Source organism: Enhydra lutris, unplaced genomic scaffold, assembly GCF_002288905.1.
Source record: "Enhydra lutris kenyoni isolate GAN:26980312 unplaced genomic scaffold, ASM228890v2 scaffoldscaffold58, whole genome shotgun sequence".
Classification (NCBI taxonomy): Eukaryota; Metazoa; Chordata; class Mammalia; order Carnivora; family Mustelidae; genus Enhydra; species Enhydra lutris.
Genome location: NW_019154142.1, coordinates 4,388,833 through 4,404,768, shown reverse-complemented (window position 1 = coordinate 4,404,768; position 15,936 = coordinate 4,388,833). Strand labels below are relative to the sequence as shown.

Below are 15,936 nucleotides of genomic sequence, written 5' to 3'. Positions count from 1 at the left end.
AGCCACCGGGTGCTGTAGTCAGAGATCTCTGTGCAGAGAACCTGAGCTTTCACGCCTTTAGTATGAGAGGTCAGTCACTTCATGTACACATTAACCCGGCAGGTTGTGTAGACTCAAAGGCCAACCATTGGGATTCGAAAGCCTGTCTTCTGGGCGCTCACAACCTAAGACTGGGAATTCCCAGGGAGTGGAACACACATTATACCAATTGCATCCAGGTCAAGAGCCTGAGCTCTGAGTCAGGTGTTGGTCTGTGTCCCTATTCCTCCGCCTGCCAGTTGTGTGACCTTCGAGAAGTTTTGTTGCTTCTTTGTGTCCCTTAGTTTCTTAATCTCTGCAATGGGAATAGTAAGACATCTCTCTCACAGGTGAGCAAGGCTCCAAATGTAGCAGTTCTGGCTGCTGTCTTTGTGTGAAGAACAATCTTTGCTCCCCCGGGATGAAGCCTCTCCCTCAGCACAGCCCTTGGTGGGCGAGGGTAGACTTTAGTCCCACTTGCCTCCTCAGCCAGACACAGATGACACAACTAACGACACAACTATACTGTGCGGGCCCGCGGGAGGAGTCTGAAGAGATTAAATGATCTGTGTGCAGTGTCTGGCATTGTGCTCAGTAAACACTAGCTGCTATTACAGTAATACATAGGAACTCTGAAACAAAGGCATAAATCAATCAGAATCAATTATCAGTCAATACTGGAAGGGGAAAAACAAAACAGTAGATACTACAAATATTCCTATGTGGCACTAAGGTGTACTTTCCTGCTACCAGCTGACTAAGGGAGTGTTATATGTCAGAGAATTTACTACAGATCAGAGCATCCGACCACACGTGAGGACCCAGCTGAGGAAAAACCGAAGTCCGAAGCACATACCTGGTGAGGGCTTTTGCCTGCCCCGATCTGCACTCTGGTCTGGGGACAGACGGACTACGTCATCCAGGCCATCTGAAAGCAGAACTGTCTTCTCTCTCTAAGCTTCTGCCTTGGTATCACACCTTCCTGGCAGAGAAAAAAAATATGGATTCTTCTCATGCGAGCTTTGCCTACTTGGCAGAATGCATATAGAAGTAAGAGTAAACAGAAGTAGTGATGATAATCTGTAAAAAAGATGTTCTTAGAATTGCATCTTAAAAGCAATAAGGTCAGGAAATTTTACTCGTGTGAAAGTTCTAAGTTGGAGACAGACAAGCAGAGGGGGTCCTGCTGCTGACTGGCGCCTGAAGCTGACAAAGGAGCCAGAGCCACAAGACCCTGACAACCCATGAGACATGCTCTTTCTCTCTGTGTGTCACACATGCACACACACATGGTAGAGATGTCAGCATTCTGGGGAGCTCATAGGCCCTTTGAGGAAGCTTAATTTCCAGCCACTGATGCAGCTCAAGCCCTCACACTTTGAATCTTTTTTTTTTTTTTTAAAGATTTTATTTATTTATTTGACAGAGAGATCACAAGCAGGCAGAGAGGCAGGCAGAGAGAGAGGAGGAAGCAGGCTCCCCGAGAGAGCAGAGAGCCCGTTGCGGGGCTCGATCCCAGGACTCTGAGATCATGACCTGAGCCGAAGGCAGCGGCTTAACCCACTGAGCCACCCAGGCGCCCCAACACTTTGAATCTTTTAAAAGAAGTCTTACCAGGGCACCTGGCTGACTCATTCAATACAGCACATGACTCTTGATTTCAGGGTTGTAATTGGTTGGGTGTAGCAATTACTTAAAAATAAAATCTTTAGGGGTGCCTGGGTGGCTCAGTGGGTTGAGCCGCTGCCTTCGGCTCGGGTCATGATCCCAGGTCCTGGGTTCGAGCCCCACATCGGGCTTTCTGCTCAGCAGGGCGCCTGCTTCCTCCTCTCTCTCTGCCTGCCTCTCTGCTTACTTGTGATTTCTCTCTGTCAAATAAATAAATAAAATCTTAAAAATAAATAAATAAAAGAAAAGAAGGATTACCTGGCATTTAGGTGAGAGACTGAAGCCTGGAGCTGGGAAGGAGGTGATGCTTGTCTTCAGCCTTTTTTCACTAATCAATCCCTTCATTGGTTCCACGTGTCCTTCTTTTCAAGCACCATCTTCCCAAGAAACTCCTTCCACAGAGGGCTAATGCCTGTTCTATGCCACCTCCTCCAGCCTTCTAGTATTATTGCCACAAGGCCCTTTGCTCTCCTTAACCCTTTCCTGCCACAGATCTGGCCAGTCCCCTGTCTTTCAGTGCACCCCAAGTTCATGAGGAAGATATGGAGTAGGGAGTGGAAGGAAGCTTAGGCCACTTGCCCAATGCCACAAGGCTTGTGAGTGATGGGGCTGCGATTTGAAATCATGCAGTCTAACTCCAGGCTCTGAGCTCTCTGCCATAAGTCCTCCAAACTTTCGAGATCATCTTTCCTTTAACAAACAAACACCGTGACATAAATCTATCTCCCACATCCTGTGGGAAGTCCAGCGCCTCCCCACCATTTCCAAGGCTTCCTGGGCAGTCAGAGTTGAGTTATATTCTCCTGCTCATTCCCACTTAAATTCCTGACTCCTTCAAGCCCTTGCCAGCATCTGCTGGCCTCTCTCCCTGTCTCTCTCCCTCCTTCCCCGAAACACACCTGAGCCTCAGACTGGCAAGTTAAACCTGCTCTTAAGGACCAGGGAAAGTCTGGTCATAACAGAGGGTTGCCATACCACAGCAGAGCTCCGAAAAGAGCTGCAAATTCAAAATGGGGCGTGACCGTCTGCAGGCTCATTCCTGCACTTACAGGGATGAGGTGGGAGCCCTTGCTCTCAACCCCCTCCCATGCTCTTCCTAATGCCGGCTCCTCCGAGGGGCCCCTGTTTAAACTCTGTACCACCCCCTTGGAGAAAAGACCTGCACGGGATCAGGGAATTCTACGGTCCCTAGAGGAGGGCAGAGGCTCACTGTGGACACACCCCATTGGCCCCAAGCCTGGGTGCCAGCCGGTACAGGAGCCTGAGAGCTGTCATCTCTCCCCATCTCTGTCCTCCTGCTACCACCCTTGCAGCCCAAATTCAGCTGCGGTCGAGTAGGAATAGATACACAAGGAGAAATGGTAAACTTTCAACTTTCGAATATCACAGGTCATTTGTTTTTGTTTTCGTTTTTTTCCTGGGAAGCCTGTTCATCAGCACACCACTGGCCTTTGGACCCCACACCTGAGCACAGGGGCGCAGCTGGAAGAGGCCAGAGCAGAACTCTCTAGAGTGGTGGTTCTCAGATTCCACTACAGATTGGAATCACCTGAGAGCTCTGACAGGGTCTGTCAAAACCTGAAGTTTCCCAGATGATTCCAAGGTACGGCCTAGGTTGTGGAGCAGGACGCCAAAAATGTCTTCTCAGAATGTGGTACACAGGTACCTCGCCTGGGCGTGTTTTAAGGGACAGATTCTGGTTCAGTAGGTCTGGGGTGAGGCCTGGGGTTTGGATTTCTAATGAGCTCTCGGGTGCTACCAACGCTGCTACTCTGTGGACCACATTCGGAACAGCAAGGGTCTCAAACAGAGGGCCCGAGGACTGCGGTTCCGAGGACCTGTTGTTCTGCCTGCCATGGAGAATTTCTCACTAGAGTTACGTTTCTCTGTAAGCCTTGACCATAGCCATTTTGGGGAGCCTATTCTGACCCCTCTCAACATATTCTGGGTCATGGGGCCACGGTCTCCCTTGCTGCCTGGGGAAAATCCCCAAATTCCTGCCATTTCATTACGTGGGTCCAAGCGCTGATACCGGTGGTGGCCGTATCGAGGCCGATGGTACTTTACAAGGTCCTGTCACGGTGCAGGGTGGGTTCTGTCTGAGCAAGTTCACTTTTCGAGGCCAGTCCCCAGAACGACTTGTCTGGGGCTGTTCCTCATAGAGAAGGGAAGTGAGATCTTATCTAAGCTGCCCCAGTGTCTCCACAAAGTTCTGTTTAACAGGCTGTGCCTTTTGACATAAGTTGCCACAGAGAGGGTGCGTCTCAGTGTCCTGCCCGGATGGAACATTCACTGAGCAGGACTTGCTTGCCCTCATCTGACAATGGGGCTTTACGTAGGGTGACTCTGGTTTCCCTGCTCAGAGGCACAGTATTCTCAGGATACGCTGGAAAGCCCCAAGTCTTCCATTGTCTGCAACTGCTTTCTTCTTCAACATCTACTCCAAGCGATACTGAATCCCTGCCTCACCTCCTGCAGGGTTTCTGACGTGCCTCACGGCTACCTGACCCTCCGATTTTCTGCTGGCACTGAATAGGGGTACAGTCCAACCTCCCGCACAGTGAGAGAGCCTCACCCCCTTCCCTGTCCCTCTCATGCTCCTGATCTGCTCACAAGGCCACGATCACCACTTCATGAAATAGTAAAGGTTTTAGCTGAAGGTTTAGGGAAAACAGAGGGGAATGACCGCCCAGGGCTGACCAAGTCAGCAATCTACAATGGACTGTGAGGCCTTCTAGCTTCATTGGCCATCTTTCACCTAAGGATCCGTGACCTCGGTGTGGCTCCCTCTCTCCAGAGGCCTCTTCTCTCCCTCCTTCCAGGGCCCCCGTCTCAGCACCACCCAGGGAGGGCAACAGTTTCGCATCCTTATCAAGGCTGTACCTTCTACTTCTTCTTCTTGGTGGTGACCTTCTCCTTCGGGACCGTTGTAAAGCATCTCTCTTTAGACATCCAAACATGTCCCATCAGGGTCATTCTATAAACAGTCATCTCCCGCTGAGATCAATACCGAATGCCAAAAGCAACCATTATTGTATCTTTTTGTAATGATTTTTTTCTTTCTGTTATATCAGAATTCTAGGAATATTAGAAACAAATTGGGAAATAGTTTGGTGATTCCTCAAAAGAAACACACCCAAAAGAATCAAAAGAAGGGACTTGAACAGGTATCACAAATGTTCATAGCAGCACTATTCATAGTAATCAAAGAGTGGAAATAACTCAAATGTCCATCAACAGGTGAATGGATAGTGGCATGTGGGGGGCTCAGTTGGTTAAGTGTCTGACTCTTCATCTCAACTCAGGTCTTGATCTCAAGGTTATGAGTTCAAGCCCCAAGTTCAGCTCCACACTGGGCATGCTTCCTACTTAAATAAAAAACCCTGAAACCAAAGAGATGAATGGATAAACGAAATGTGGTATATCCATAAAATGGAATATTATTCAGCCCTAAACATAATGAAGTACTGATACATGTTACAACATGGCTGAACCTTGAAAATATTATGCTAAGTGAAACAAGGCAGATGTACGAGAATGAGTATTATTAGATTTCACTTTTATGAGATACCTAAAATAGTGTTGTTCATAGAGACAGAATATAGAAGAAAGCTTACCGGAAAAGGGGACAATAAGGGGCTGTTGTTTAATGCGTGCAGAGTTTCTATTTGGGATGATGAAAAAATTCTAGAAATTGGGAGTGGTGATGGTTGCAAAACACTGTGAATGTACTCAGGGCTGCTGACTTGCACGCTTGGAAATGGTTAAAATGGTAAATTTGGGAGCGCCTGGGTGGCTCAGATGGTTAAGTGTCTGCCTTCAGCTCAGGTCATGATCTCCAAGACCTAGGATCGAGCCTCCTGTCAGGCTCCCAGCTCCTTAGGGAGTCTGCTTCTCCCTCTCCCTCTGCCTCTCTCCCTGCTTGTGCTCTCTCTCTTTCAAATGAATAAATAAAATCTTAAGAAAAATAAAAATAAAATGGTAAAATTTTTTATGTACATTTTACCACAATAATCAAGACAAGCCAAATTAGGAGTCCCGGCTCCTTCATCTTCCATTTTTCCACATCCTCAGGCAAGACTCTTCTGCATTCCATCCCCAGAGAGCCCTGGGGGAGGGGGTGGACAGGTGCGGGCTGAGGGCAGGCTGAGCTGGCTCCCACGGTGCAGTTGCACCTGCAGAGCTGGAGGGGCTGTTTGTCAGATTCTGCTTCTCAAAGGGACTCGGCATCAACGCTTGGCTCACAGGTAAGCCTTCCCTCTAAAGATCCCAAATGTTTTGTTGTTTTCAGTTTTCACCTGTCTTTTGATTGGGTTGAAGCCAGCTCCCTCCCTGGGATTAATATTCACAACAAGCAGCGAGCGATTAATTTAACCAGTTGAAATTTATTGTGCACTCACCTTAACTCAAAGCCAGCTTCTGCTGGGTGTTTATTTTTCACCGTTGATGCATGGCACATGACAGCCCCTAAGCATCTGGATTTAAAGCACACCATTGTACCGAATTCCTGCCGCGCTCCCCCCCTTCTTGCCCGACCCCCTGAAATCTACAGAGCTCTGATTTTCGCACTATGTCTCCGAGAAGGTAATTCTCCTTGCTGGCCTAGAGGAACAGTTGGGAGCCTTGAAGCAGTTTAAGATTCGGATTTCATGCTTGGTGCTTCGAGCTGGTGACTTTCATTTCAGGGGACTTCAGTCAATAAATCCTGACTCGAACTTACAAGCACATTTCCCCGCCCGCCCCACCCCCACCCACAGCCATCACAGAAACAACCAGACTCTGAGCTTGTCTCTCAGAGCGTGAAACCCTCTCTGCTGGGTCCATCCTCACTCAGGGTTGCTCACGTGCCATCGGGCATCACGCAGCTCATCCAGCCCCAAACCCCTCTCCTCTTGCCTCCCCTGCTTCGCCTCAGCCCACCGGCCCTCTCTGCAAAGTGACTGTCTGGAGAGGACTCGAACTGTGGGTGCCTAACAAGGCAGAACAAAGGCCCGCGTGCTCACAGAGTTCCATTTGGAGTGCACGACAATTTCAGAGCACAAATGGAAAAAGAAAAAAAGAAGGTTTGAAATCTATAGCTGGCTTTTATCAAACCAGAACTTGTAGCTCTCGGCTGACAATCAGCCAGCAGCTAAAACCCACGAGGGATGGTTCTTTCTCGCGGCTTCTGGCTGGCTATTAGCTACCAGCAGCCTTCTGACCCTTTTTTCCAGGGAAGTAACAGCTGGCAGCTGACAAAGGCGCTGGCAGAGCGGGCAACTTTTGCTTCTCTGGAAGCGAATGTAAGATTGGCAGGAAACAAGGCATTTAAAAAATGACGATTAGAGGCGTTTTCACTTGCTTTTCTTTACGAAGCTTTTGGGTTCTGGCTCTGATTGCTAAAATGTATTATGTGCTAAGGAGCTTTGATGGCTTTTTTTTTTCAAAGTAGATATCTTCTCTTTTTTTCCCTGTTCACGAGTACTAACCCAGATAAAGGTGCATTCTGTGAGCGTTGTCTACTTAACCCTCTGCAAAGCAGGAATTAATAAACAAAGATGACGGACCAATGGCCACGAGATAGTAGCTCAGTGTGGTGCTGCTGCCTAATGGAAACGTGGCTTTGGTTTAGCTGGTCCTTTCCGGCAGGGCCCTCTGCCGTGTGTAGCAGTTGGGGAGAAGTGAAATTGGGATGAAGTAAAGTACAGGTGGGTTAACTGGCAGTGTCGGAGGATAGAATTTAGTCTGATTTTTCTATGCTCCGCCCGGCTCTCCATTTTGCTGTGGGGAAGGGCAGAAATGACAGGGATAGCAGGGGGAGCCAGCTGAGGAGTGAGCCATGGGATGGGTAATCATCCCTGGGAGAGTGGAAGGCCATGGTGTGGGGATCCCACACTTCGGCCACTTTGGTTCTAGCTGCTTTGCCACTCACTGTGTCTCCCCTCCTAGAGCACAGCACTTTGGGACTGTAGCTAATACGTTATTTGCAACCTTGCTGTTTTTATCCTGATAATCATTTTACAATCTGCTATTGTGACAGGTGACCTATACCGAAAGTTTTAATTAAAATGTAGATGTTCAAGGTAATGTTTGTCCGGAGAGCACCAAATGGATGAGGGCAAAAAGCCTGGATCCTGAACCCATGAGGGCGACAGGATAGAGAAATACCTAGAAGGTCAAAAGGACTAGACTAGATGGAAGAAGTATGTTTCTAACACAGGCTTAAATTACACACACATTTGTATGCATCTTGACTCTGTAAGCAGAGGATTTTCAAGACAATGGATTCTGCTTTTTATATTCTTGCCTAAGTAAAAAAAAATTAGTCCATGATGAGAGGAAGGCTTGTCTTTCAAGATGGGCACATGGGTTTCTATATGCTGCCTTCCAAGGACCCGTTAAAATTATAATGAAGGAATACGAAAAAGGTATAACCTCACAAATATGAAGAAAATGGAGAAGCAGGAATCTGTGGACAGTGGGAGAAGGAAGGTAAGAGAGAGGACAGTTGGTTTGCTAAAGAAGTCCTCTCTACCATTTGTTTTTTAAATTGTGTAGATATATCACTCTGGTAAAAAATACTTTTTTTTTAAGTTAGAAGGGATCTTTGTTGTCTTGTTTCTATTCCAGTTTTTTTTTTAATTGCAGTATAATTGATATACAGTATCTTGCTAGTTTTAGGTATAGGTCTTAGTGATTTGATATTTTATACATTATGAAATGATACCCATGCTAAGTCTCATTACCATATGTCACCATACAAAGTTATTACAATATTATTGACTAGATTCCCTAAGCTGTACATTCCATCTCCATGACTTATTTATTTTATAACTGGAAGTTTGTACCCCTTACTCCCCTTCACCTATTTTGCTCACCCCAACCCCTCCCCCTCTGGTAACCAACAGTTTGTATCTATGAGTTTGTTTCTATTTTGTTTGTTTGGGTTTTTAGATTTTACATATAAGCGAAATCATATGGCATTTGTTTTTCTCTTTCTGACTTATTTCACTGACCATAATACCTTCTAGTTTCATTTATGTTGTTACAAATGGCAAAATTTCATTCTTTTTTATGAGTAATACTTCATTGTGTGTGTGTGTGTGTGTGTGTGTGTGTGTGTGTATACACATGGATACACACATATATAACCACATCTTCTTTATCTATTCGTCTACCAATGGACACTTACATTGCTTCCATATCTTGGCTACTATAAACAATGCTGAAATGAACATGTGAGTGGATGTGTCTTTTCAAGTTGTGTTTTCATCTTCTTCAGGTAAATATCCAGAAGTGCAATTGCTGGATCACATGGTAGTTGTATTCTTAATTCTTTGAGAAAACTCCATACTGTTTTCCATAGTCTCTACACCAATTTATGTTCTTGCAACAGTGTGCAAAGGTTCCAATTTCTCCACCTCTTCACAAATACTTGTTATTTTCGTCTTTTCCATAATAGCCAATCTGACAACTATGAAGTGATACCTTATTGCGGTTTTGATTTGCAGTTCCCTGCTGCTCACTAGTGTTCAGCATCTTTTCATGTTCCTCTTGGCGACCTGTATGTCTTTTCTGGCAGAATGTCTATTTAAATCCTCTATTTTAAAATTGGCTTCTTTGTTTTATTGATATTAAATTGTGTAAGTTCTTATTTATTTTGGATATTAACCCCTTATTGTATATATGGTTTGCAAATATCTTCTCCCGTTTAGTAGGTTGCCTTTTCATTTTGTAGATGGTTTCCTTTGCTTTGCAGATGCTTTTTAGTTTGGTGTAATCCCATTTGTTTATTTTAGCTTCCATTGCCCTTGCCTGAGGAATTTGGTCCAAAAAAATATTGCTAAAAATGGTGTTAGAGTTAACTGCCTGGGTTTCTTATAGGAGCTTTATGGCTTCAGGTCTTACATTCACATCTTTAATCCATTTTGAGTTTATTTTTGTATATGGTGTAAGGTGGTGGTCAGGTTTTATTCTATTGAACATAATTGTCTAGCTTTCCCACACTAGTTATTGAAGAGACTGTCTTTTCCCCATTGTATATTCTTGCCTCCTTTGTCATAGATTAATTGATGGTAGATGCATGGATTTATGTCTGGACTTCCTATTCTGTTCTATTGATCTAGGTGTCTGTTTTCCTGCCGGTACGATATGTTTTGATTACTATGGATTTGTAGTATAGTTCGAAATCAGGGAGGGTAATACCTTCAGCTTTGTTCTTCTTTCTCAAGATTGCTTTGGTTATTTGGGGTCTTTGGTGGTTCCATACAAATTTTAGGATTTTTTGTTCTAGTTCTGTGGAACATGCCATTAGCACTTTTAAAAAATCATGTATTTAATTTTAATTAATTAATTTCAAGTAAGCTCTATGCTCAGTGTGGGGCCTAAACTCATGACCCTGAGATCAAGAGTTGCATGCTCCATGGACTGAGCCAGCCAGGTGCCTCGTCATTAGTATTCTGATGGGGATTGCATTGAATCTGTTAATTGCTTTGGGTAGTATGGACATTTTATTTTATTTATTTATTATTTTTTTTTAAAAGATTTTATTTATTTATTTGTCAGAGAGAGAGAGGGAGAGAGAGCGAGCACAGGCAGACAGAATGGCAGGCAGAGGCAGAGGGAGAAGCAGGCTCCCTGACGAGCAAGGAGCCCGATGTGGGACTCGATCCCAGGACACTGGGATCATGACCTGAGCCGAAGGCAGCTGCTTAACCAACTGAGCCACCCAGGCGTCCCAGTATGGACATTTTAAAATGTTAATTCTGTCAGTTCATGAGCATGGTGTATCTTCCCATTTATTCATGTTGTCTTCAGTTTCTTTTATTAATGTCTTATGGTTTTCGGTGTACAGGTTTACATCTTCTCGGTTAAATAGCTTCCTAGGTATTTTATTCTTTTTGATGCAATTGTAAGTGGGATTTTAAAAAAATTTCTGATGCCTCATTATTAGTATACAGAAACGCAACCAATTTTTGTATGTTGATGTTATATCCTATGACTTTACTGAAATCATTTATTAGTTGTAGTAGTTTTTTGGTGGGATCTTGAGGGTTTTCTTTATACAGTATCATGTCATCTGCAAATAGAGTTTTCTTCTTCCTTTTCAATTTAGATGCCTTTTATTTCTTTTTCTTGCCTAATGGCTATGGTTAGGACTTCCAATATTATGTTGAATAAAAATAGTCAGCGTGGGCATCCTTGTCTTGTTCTTGATCTTAGAGAAAAAGCTTTTCAGGATTGTGTATGGTGTTAGCTGCGGATTTCTCATGTATGGCCTTTATTATGTTGAGGAACTTTCCTTCTATACCCACTTTGTTGAGAGCTTTTTTCTTAAATAGATGTTGAAGTTTGTCAAGTGCTTTTTCCCGCATCTATTGAGATGATTGTATGACTTTTATCCTTCATTTTGTGTGGTTGGATTGATTTGTTGATGTCAAATCATCTTTGCATCCCTGGAATAAATTCTACTTGACTGTGGTGGACAATCCTTTTAATGTACTGTTGAGTTTGTTTTGCTAATATTTTATTGAGAATTTTTGCATCTATGTTCATCAGGGATATTGGCCTGTAATTTTCTTTTTTGTGTCGTATCTGTTTCTGATTTTGTAACAGGGTAATGCTGGCCTTGAAAAATGAGTTTGGAAGTGTTCTTTCCTCTTCAGTTTTTTGGATAGGGTCTAAGTTTTCTTTAAATGTTTGGTAGAATTTACCTATGAAGATGTTTGGTTTTGGACTTTGGGGTTTTTTGGGAACTTTTAAATTACTGATTCAGTTTCATCACTTGTAACTGGTCTATCCTGATTTTCTGCTGCTTTTTTTTTTTTTTTTAAGATTTTATTTATTTATTTGACAGAGAGAGATCACAAGTAGGCAGAGAGGCAGGCAGAGAGAGAGGGGGAAGCAGGCTCCCCGCTGAGCAGAGAGCCCGATGTGGGGTTCGATCCCAGGACCCTGGGATCATGACCCGAGCTGAAAGCAGAGGCTTTAACCCACTGAGCCACCCAGGAGCCCCTTCTGCTGCTTTTTGATTCAGTCTTGGAAAGTTGTGTCTTTCTAGGAATTTGTCCATTTCTTCTAGGTTTTCTAATTTACTGGTATGTAGTTGTTTGCCACAGTCTGTAATGATCCTTACTATTTCTGTGGTGTCAGTTGCAACTTCTCCTTCATTTCTGATTTTGTTTATTTGGACCCTTTTTTGTTATTGATGAGTCTAGCTAGAGGTTTATCAATTCACTTTTTATCTTTTCAAAGAACCAGTGTTTAGGGGCGCCTGGGTGGCTCAGTCGTTAAGTGTCCTGGGACTGAGCCCCACATCAGACTCCCTGCTCAGCGGGAAGCCTGCATCTCCCTCTCCCATTCCCCCTGCTTGTGTTCCCTCTCTCGCTCTCTCTCTCTCAAATAAATCAATAAAATCTTAAAAAAAAAAAAAAACAAAAAACCCAGCGTTTAGTTTTAATCATCTTTCTTTTTGTTTTGTTTCTAAGCTCTATTTATTTCTGCTCTGATCTTTATTGTTTCCTTACTTCTACTAACTCCGGGCTTTGTTTGTTCTTCTTTTTCTAGTTCCTTTAGTTATAAAGTTATTTGGGAGTCTTCTTGTTTCTTGAGGTAGGTTGTATTGTTATGAACTTCTCTCTTATGCTGCTTTTGCTGTGTCCCATAGATTTTGGAAAGTTGTGTTTTCATCTTTATTTGCGTCGAGATTTTTTATTTTCTCTTTGACTTCTTCATTCACCCATTGGTTCTTTAATGTCATGTTGTTGAGTCTCCATGTGTTTGTATTTTTCCAGTTTTCTTTTTAGAATTGATTTCTAGTTTCATACCGTTGTGGTCAGAAAAGATGCTTGATATGATTTCAATCATCTTGCATTTATTGAGACTTGTTTTGTGGTCTAACATGTGATCTGTACTGGAGAATGTTCCATGTGCACATCAAAAAGAATGTGTACTCTGCAGTTTTCTGATGAAATGTTCTCCATATATCTCTTAAGTCTTCTGGTCTAATGTGTCATTTAAGGCCAACATTTCCTTATTGATTTCCTGCCTGGATGATCTATCCATTGATGTAGGTGGGGTATTAAAATTCCCTATTATATAATTGTATTACTTTCAATTTCTCTCTTTATGTCTGTTAATATTCATTTTCGATATTTAGGTACTCTTATGTCGGGTGCATAAATATTTACAAATGTTATATCTTCTTCTTAGATTGATGCATTTATCATTATTTAATGTCCTTTGTCTTTTGTTACAGTCTTTGTTTCAAAGTCTATTTTGTCCAATATGAGTATTGCTACCCTGGTTTTCTTTTCATTTCCACTTGCTTGGAGTATCTTTCTCCACCCCTTCACTTTCATTTTATGTGTGTCTCAGATCTGAAGTGAGTCTCTTATAGGCAGCATACAGGTGGGTCTTGTTATTTATTTATTTTTTAATCCATTCAGCCACTCTGCATCTTTTGAATGCATTTAATCCATTTACATTTAAAGTAATTATTGATAGACAGGTACTGATTGCCATTTTGTCAATTGTTTTCTGATTGTTTTGTAGTTCTCTGTTCCCTACTTCAGTTTTTAATCAAGACCACACTTACACCATCGGAAAGATACAAGGTGCCACCCTATTTTCAATCATCCCTTGAGAAAGGCAATGCTAGCCTCTCCTTAAGGAAGCCACTTCATTGTCTATCTTCATGGTTTTGATTCATATTTTCCTTGCTGCCTCAAGGTGATAAGGTCCTGTCTGAAGGACCTCATGTACACTCAGGGTGTGGCCCAGCTTTGTTCAATGAAGTAAAATATCCAGAGCTGTTCTCTTGATTCTTTCTACAGCAACACATTTTTGTATGTGATTAAGAAACAAAACAACAAAGGAAGAAGGTACTAAGCTTATCAAAGTCCAATAGTTGCCACTTCACCAGAAAAACTGGTTTGCATTCTATTTCTGGTGCTGTTAGGCTGACCTTGGGGAACCAAAGATGTTTTGCACTGAAATGATTAACATTTAACAACTCTAGTCAGCCCATGGCAAAACTGTCAAATAGGCAAAGTTTGTCATTAGGATTTTTCTATCAGCCCTTGCTGGGTCTTTCTTCTGTCCCCTCTCTTAGCTTCAAGCCACCTATGGCTCTCTAGGTGCCCGGAAAACAAAACAAACTATTTTACACTAAAGTGTCATTGACTTTTGGTGAATTTTACCCTAAGGACATTTGCATTTTACATCACTCTGGATCCAATAGAGAGAATCTACACAGTCATTTGGACAGGGAAAGTATATTACAAAGAATTATTAACTATAACAGGGGATTGAGGTAACAAAGAGTTAGTAGGAAGTAAAGAGAAGTCTAAAAAATACAAGAATGGCAGATGAGGAGTAACAGCTATGCTCAGGGCTGAGATACAGCGCTCTAGCCAGAGGCCTCTGGAGTCAGGATTCCGATCTCACCCAAGAGGTCACAGCTGGGGCTCCCAGGAGGGCTGAAAAGACTCGGGGAGGCTGCACTGGTAGAACTTGCTGGAAATCTGCTCTCTAGGGTGTTAGGAGAAGATGATCATAGAGAGATATCTCACTGCTGCCAAACCACCTGAGGCGGGGGAAGTGAGAGGGAGGCTGCTGGCTCCCGGGGCTGAGGGCCGCGGGGCGTTGGTAAACTGGGGGGGGTCTACACAAGCATATGGCAACTGGCACAGAAAAGCCCTTCCTCCTGCAGTGTCTCTCCAAGTATCCTATCGACAAAGCTTAACCTTGTGCCTGCTGCAAAGGAAAACTCTTCATTTATTTATTTGAAAGAGAGAGAATGAGAGAGAGAAAGAGCATGAAAAGGGCGGAGGTCAGAGGGAGAAGCAGACCCCTTGCTGAGCAGGGAGCCTGATGCGGGACTCCATCCTGGCATTCCAGGATCATGAACTGAGCTGAAGGCAGTTGCTTAATCGACTGAGCCACCCAGGAGCCCCAGATGAAAACTATTTAAAGGATGCACATCTATTTTTGAATAGCAGGCAATGCAGGATGAATGTCGAGTTAAGAAGCAATAAACGGATCACTGGCGCACATTTTAGAAGAGAAAGAAATGATCAGGGTAACGTTGAACCCCGTGGGATTCTGTAGTGTTACCTTTCCAGAAGAGGCAGGCTAGAGAAGGTATGTTGGAGTAGGAGAGTCTCCTCCTGACAGTCCAGAAATTACATCAGGTAGTTGACAGAACTGTATATCCACATTAGATGGAATTATTACATGTTGCTTCTAGGTGGGCAGGGAGGCAGTCAGACCTTGAACTCTTAGTTCGGCTCCATTCCTAGATATACATGAAACTGGCTACGGGCCCACTAATTTCATTTCCTCTTGCAAGCACATGAGGAGGCAACATTCCTCAGACTCCTGGCTTCTAGGTGAAGCCTGGGACAAGTTCTGGAAATAGAATGTGAGAAGTAGTAATAAACCCTACTTCCAGATCTGGCCCATAAGATGTCCCATTAGAGCACGTGTTCCTTATCCCTTCACGGAGGACCAGATGAAGGTGGAAGACTGAGCAGTAGGCTCTAGAGAAGCCTCCAGAAGTATCATGAGGTAGACAGAGCCTGAGTCATAGCTCCCAGGAGGTTTACGCAGGAGAGATGCTCAGCTCACACTAAACCAGAATGTGACTGCACTGTGTAAAGTCTCTGAGACTGTGCGGATTTTTGTTACCACAGGTAGTATTAATTTCCCTGACTGATACACCAGGTAAATTAAGACCTCCCCCCTTACCTCCAGGACAGCCTGTCTAGCCTGAGATAGTGGAGAGATTGTATCCATCATTCCCTCCCTCCTCCTCCCACCCCAAGCTTATCAAAATGAAGAAGTTGGTCTTGAATAGTTAGCTGTTGATACAAATGGATTTGGCAGGAGACCCACACTTGGCCTCAAGGCACAGAGAACATGTGCTGGGGCAAGAACCGAGCACTTCTCGGCTGGAACTCAGCCTCCGCTGCATCAGGGAACCCCACTCCTGGCCCACACCATGTGCCCCAGGAAGAGGCCTGAGGTGGGTATCGATTCTCCCCACTATTCACCGAAGAGAAGAGGCAGGTTTGGTGCTCTCTATAAATATTTAGAAAACGTACTGTCTTCCATATTTAAATATACACCTCTAATTCTGTAGATAATATGTGAATATACATTTCCTCCTGTAAGGGCCTATTCAGCCAGAGTGGCCCCACCTCGGTTGAACAGCCATTTTGTTGTTTATGCAGTAAAACTTAAATTGACCCTGCCCCACCCTCCCAGGGG

General features: G+C 43.8%; 1 protein-coding gene across 1 annotated transcript in view; it reads right to left on the bottom strand.

The window, feature by feature from the left end:
- LOC111158219 (TRAF3 interacting protein 2) overlaps positions 1 to 890 on the bottom strand; it is a 46,837-nt gene extending 45,947 nt beyond the window's left edge. The window contains exon 1 of the mRNA XM_022520138.1: positions 875 to 890. The gene's annotated coding sequence lies outside the window, so the exon portion shown is untranslated. The remainder of the gene's footprint in view (positions 1 to 874) is intronic.
- Between the last annotated feature and the right edge of the window lie 15,046 nt (positions 891 to 15,936).